The following is a 6,000-nucleotide window of genomic DNA, read 5'->3' on the forward strand; positions in this document are numbered from 1 at the left end:
CGCAGGGCTCGTGTGTGTGCATGAACATTTCATCAAAATGAATAGTGGAAGACTAACACAATCAAAAAAGGGAGGGAAACACTTTACTAAACTAAAGATTTTCAAATTTGTGTTAGCATAAGAATAAAACTCACAAACCGCGTATTGATACAGGTTGCCACCATTTCAATGTTTAAAAAAGGACCAGCTGGTCTTATTTATCAAAAATCAACAGCCTAACGCTCAGGGCGAGCAGGTTTCTAACGGGATCCATCCAACTTGCAATGCCTGCCACAATGTGGATCATGGACCTCGCCCCCACCATCGCTCGCTAGGGATCGCTGTGGTACACAAAAGCAGCAAGATGGTAATCGACCCTCAATCCCCCAACGGGAAAAGCTCTTAAGAGTATAGCAATTCAGTTGGCGAGGAGCTTCACACAAGCTGTTAACGTCAATATGGACAAGTGCCCACTCACATCCACCTGCCAGGAGGGCGGGGTTAAGATGAAACTCCAGCGGTAACCTCCTGTGTAATAGTGGGAACTGGGAAGCTCCCAGGGACAGACCGGGCTGGGTGGCTCAGAAGCAGCACAGGAACACATTCGTAGAGAAGGGATAAGCAAACGAAAGACGGCCTAACACAATACAAAAAGACAAGCAGCTGGTATTGTAGGCTACACGCTAGCTGTGGGCCCCAACATGACGAAAGGTCACCAATTTCACACTAGGACTTGAAAAAAGATTGGACTCGATGTGAAGATCAGATCGCCGGGCTCACAATCTGAAATGCAATAGGTCTGTTTCCCCAACAGAAGGGGCTGGCTGGTCATTTCTCGTCTCCCACACGGAGACCGGGGGAAGGGACTGTACAGAAAAGAAAAAAGGAAACGGACATCACAACTTAACAAGAACGGCAAGGCAGCCCTGACAACACACAATGGGAACACAAACAAGCACTTTTACTGGCTCGAAAATAAGGATTAGAGTCGGCTTTTTATTAAATGTATGCAGCAGCCTTTTTTTGCCGGCGTTTACTATTCTGTGAACGGTTTTGTGGCAGCAAATACCGCCCTCGAGAACAACAAAAAATGAAGAGGTACTCATTTTAAACCAATACTTTTCTGCTCTCCCAATACAATGCTCTTCAGTGCACTCCCATACAAAACCACGGAAATAAAACACATGATTCCGTCTTACAAACGAAAAACAATATACCAGCGAAAGAAAAAGAAAATGCACGTTTCAGGGCCATAAAAGGCTATTTTTTCCAACGAAACGCATGCCGATCCATGAGAATTGCAGGCATAACACGCAATGTGCGCGAACGAATGATCTGTATGGAAAATGCACGGCTGCTTCTGTGGTGGGGGGATGGGAGAGACCACTGCTACCACCAGCACAGGCACATATTCAGAGACGAGGACATCTCAGATATCCAGGGAACCATGGGGGCGGGGGAAGCAGATTCAGACGACAGAACAAGAATACAAACCAAGGAAGGAAATCACAGATAACCAGAAGAACACAGACACACAACAGTACAAACCGGAATAGGAACGCACAAATATTCAGGGTGCCATGGGGACAGGCGGGGGAGCACACATATGGATCAGGCGAGAGAATAAGATGCTTTATTGGCATTGCCAAGGCAGTGTAAGGCATGCACATTAGAGTACGGTTTATATTGACAGTTTTTACTTGCCCGTATGCCTATTTTTGAGGTGGGTGTATTGCGGTATCCCCTCAGTATCTGCTGCTTTTTCACATATTTGGATCATCCAGTCAATTGGGAGGGAGTGTCTTGTAAAGTCTCCAAGATTACCATGGAGTAAAGTACTGACACGCAGGAGACCCGATCGAGGGAGTCACACAGCTCAATGCGCTACAAGCACACATTAAAGAGAAAAGACCGATATTACAAACTCGAGGGCACACATACATCAAGGGCACAGTCACCTATCCAGGGGTGGAGGAGGACTGCAGACCGAGGGATGTCAACACAAACATCCCTGGGGGTGTGAACCAATGCAACAAATAGAGCACCAACATCAAAATTACAAAACATTGGAGGCCAATAGAGATGCCTAATGTACCCTTGGGGCGGAGCCTACATCCAAACGGTCAGGGGAGGAAGGAGCAGACTCATTCCAGCAGAGACACAGAAGATCAAGTACAAAACAAGGGAGAAGAACATTAAGATTGCTGCACAAATATACATGATATCCGAGGGTGAAGCGAGCAGTGTTAACAGCACAATCCAAGATTAAGAGAGCATTGCAAAGGAAGGGCACATTACACATGTCCAGGTGACCCCGCTTTGGGGTATAAGTCTAGGGTGACCAGACATCCGGGTTTTCCTTGTAAATCACCCTCTGTCCCGGGGTCCCGGAAGTTTTTTCATTTTTGAAACCGTGTCTGGGGTTTGCATGTTTGGGGGGCTACGGTCATTAAAACCATAATTATTTTTCACAACACTATCAGAATTTTTAACTTGGAGGTTTGGCTCGAACCCCCAACCTCTCAGGTACCAGTCAGAACAGTTACTGACTGTGCCACAGAGACTGGCTTGGAAATTATTGTACAGCAAGCCATGTAATATCAATTAGAGCTAACGCTCGTTTTGAATTAACATGCCACGATTTACAGACAAAACTGCACAAATGAGATTATATACAGTTTATAGAAAGGAGAAGTGCTGGAAATATGGTTGGCGGGTGGTTGTGGGAGGGGCGGTAATTGGTGGGCTGCGATGGGGTAGTCCCTCTTTTATGTTGTTGGCCGACCCGGTTTTTGGTTTTGAAAATCTGGTCACCCTCTATATAAGTCGAAATACTCCCAGTTGTGGTAAGTAAGATGTAGGGATAGAGACACAGGGCAGGTCCTGCCGTGGACGGGTCCTTGAAACAAATGTTCTGTGAACAGTGCCAACATCTAGAGCTTCTGGGTGTGCCTAGTAAACCGCTTCAAGGTGGTATTTTTTGGAGTAGTCTATATAGGTTGGGATGAGGATTTTGTCCAGGTTTCATAAGAGGCCCATGGGGTAGCAGGAGGATACGGAGAATCCCAAATGGAGGTTGTGGGGTTCTATTAGGTTTGTGTTTTTCTTCTGCCATAAGTTATATAAGAGTATGTATCATCAGAGGTACATTTGGAGGGGATGAGAGTGATCAATCATGTAATTGAGGTTGGGGGTATTCACAATTGGAAAGGCAGGAAAATCATTCAAAAAGGAAGTTGGGAGAGAACACTCTGGCTTGAGAAGGTTGTACATTTATTCAGGAGCTCTAGTCATATTTAGTCACTCAAATATTCAAAGGGGGTTAGGAAGTGGACAATAAGATCAGGAAAGCTTAAAGGAATATTCAGGGCTCCCCTGGTCTATGAGGTGGGCGGATACATTCACATCAGGTCTTTAGCAGGCAGACACCCTCCAAGGTCTTTGGGTTGGCGAGAGGCACCATCCGTTCATTACCAGCGCTGTAGACAAGCTTTTCAAGCAATGTTGGGTCAAATGCTGGACCTCACAAGTTTAGGAGAAGAAGCAATAACAATCACCAAGTTTTACGACCCGAAGTGGGATTCATGCAGGTACAGGACCCTGCAGGGGAGGGGGGGGGGGACTCAGCCACCCCTCTGGACTTTCGAGGAGCAGCCCTACATGGGAGCAGAGTACCTGTCACTTTAACTCCCTAAATATACAGGCAAATAATCAAAAATATCACACTGTACAAAACCTCAACACTAAAAAATTAGGAACAAATTAACAGTCACCACCCACATCTACTAACATGTTCAGTGGTACGAGCAGTACATTGTCACAAGGAGCATCTGTATTACTGCTTGATTTAAATAAAAGGAAACAGTGATATTTTAATTTGGATGAGTTACCAAACACAAAGTATCATAGGTTACAAATTGATTCAGTTTAAGAATTAAAATGCATTTTATTTTCCTAAAAGAAACGTATTTTGAACTGGTTACCTGCTTTACTCCCTAGAAATGATTTTCCTCCCCCCAGCCTCAAAGAAAAAAAAGACAGAGAACAAACAAAATAATCCCACTTCAAAATCTTCTGTGAATCACACCTGCTCTCTGTTCTGGCCAATCACCAACGCCCCCAGATTGTAACTAACCTCTAGAAGAGAGATGACGTATTTGTGTATTTATTTGATTTGTATAGGGCACATGCCCAAAGGCATCTTGGCACATATTTTAGGTTACAACACAACCTTGTGTATAGGCGCGTTACAAATGCCATATCATATCATAACAGCAGCATACATTAAGTACAAAGGAACAAGAAGACATTCCAGAGAAAATAATTACAAGAAATATAATGCAGGATAAAAAAAATATATACATATGGGCGAAGGGGTACAAGTGACTGCGCCCCCTAGGAGGCAGTTGGCTTTTGGGCCTGCAGAATAAACATTGGTTGGCTCAGAGTCATAGTGGCATACCTGCCAATCTCCTTTTAGAACACACAAGGTGGTGATTTTGAGACAGAACGAGTGCGATTGGTCTGTCATTTGATGGAGGGAGGTTTTAAAGGAAGTATACAAATAAAAACATAAAAAACAGCGTGCCTTACTCGGCAAAGGATAAGGATATAGAGGGCACCACTCACTCCCGAGGATACAGAGGAGTGGCGGGCTAAGCTAGCTACCTCCTCCTAGCTCCTACTTGGGCCATTACTCCTTCCTGGAGAAGGGCATTCACTATTTGCCAGCGCCAAGGAAGAACTAGGCAGCGGTTGAAGAGAGGGGGTGGGGGGGAAGACATTAAGAACTCACACCTATCAGCACTTTGTGGGCACTCACCGGCGCCCGGGTCACAGCCACCAGCTCTTTGGCCTGTTGGGCGGGGGAAGAGGCACTCACTGCCTCCTGTGCCAGGCGAGGGACTGGGTAACCACTCGCCAGCTCCTCTGGACCGATGGGAGCTGCTCACGAACTCCTTCGACCTTAGGGGGTGGGCACTCACCGACTCCTCGGCCTCAGGCCCGCGGTGCAGAGCTGGCCGTCTCCCACAGGCCCTCCATGTTGCGGGTCAGTCGTCCACAGCGGGGGCGGTGGATCCAGGACGGCCGTCAGAGGTTGGCCGCGGCCCGGGGAGGGCGGCCAGTCATTGCTCAGCCAGGAGCACAGAGAGCGGAGGAGCCGCACGTTGCCGCCTCCCCTCCCCGGAGCCCAGGGCCTACTCTAAACGAGGCCTCAGCGCCTCCACTTTGGTCCAGTGTCCGGGGATCCACGAGCTGCCGCCGGGGAGATCATACAATAAACCGGTGACACAAACTGGAAAAACCGGAGCCTGGATTCTACGGGATCCGGAGCCAAGAAACGAAAACATGGAGCTGGATTAGTCGGGGATCTGGAGCCTAGTGCGGAAAGCAGATACCGGCGTTTGGAACACCCGGGGATCCGGATCCTCGGCTGCAAACAGATTCCGAAGACTGCAGCAACATGGGATCAGGAGCTAACGAAGCAAAACATGAGCCGCTCCGTTGATAACGAGTGGGGAAAGTACCGGACTCTGAATCACTGGGGACCCGTAGCATGGTGAAGAAAAATGGACAGGTGATCTGTGCTCTGCGTAGTAAAAACAGGAACGTGGAGAATTGGGCTCCGGAGCCAGAGTGGGAAAACCAGCAAAAACGACGGTATTTTTTTAGCCTTAAAGTTTAGAGGCTGTTTTCTCAGGACTACTCCATATTTATTTCTTACTTTCGTTTTGGTTTTTACATTTGTGAATTCGTTTACATTTCTTTTTTCTTTTTTTTTTTCTCTCTGGATGGAACATCAAGAATGGAGATTGTGAAAAAAGGTGCAAGAAAGATTCCAGTAAATTACATTTCCACAATCTGCATCCTCTTTCAGCTCTTGGAATTTTCAATCTCGCACCCAAGACTTGAAAGGGTAAAAATACATCTTCATACAAGGATCTCTCCAGGTGAAAAGAAACAAAGTATGAGGATAGAACTTTACAATTCACAATTGTCTAAGTGAAAGTAGCCCTAATT

At 46.5% G+C, this 6,000-nt stretch overlaps 1 protein-coding gene across 7 annotated transcripts in view; it reads right to left on the bottom strand.

Annotated features, from left to right (window-relative positions):
* Nucleotides 1-5,490, bottom strand: part of ZNF609 (zinc finger protein 609) — a 1,443,811-nt gene extending 1,438,321 nt beyond the window's left edge. For 2 of the 7 annotated variants that reach the window (XM_069624678.1, XM_069624677.1), the window contains exon 1: nt 4,802-5,445. The gene's annotated coding sequence lies outside the window, so the exon portion shown is untranslated. Of the gene's footprint in view, nt 1-4,776 lie in introns of all 7 variants that reach the window. The other 5 variants (XM_069624676.1, XM_069624675.1, XM_069624674.1 and 2 more) reach the window with 5 other exon arrangements.
* Nucleotides 5,491-6,000: the final 510 nt, after the last annotated feature.

This window comes from Ambystoma mexicanum, chromosome 11 (genome assembly GCF_040938575.1).
Source record: "Ambystoma mexicanum isolate Mex_15411 chromosome 11, UKY_AmexF1_1, whole genome shotgun sequence".
NCBI lineage: Eukaryota > Metazoa > Chordata > Amphibia > Caudata > Ambystomatidae > Ambystoma > Ambystoma mexicanum.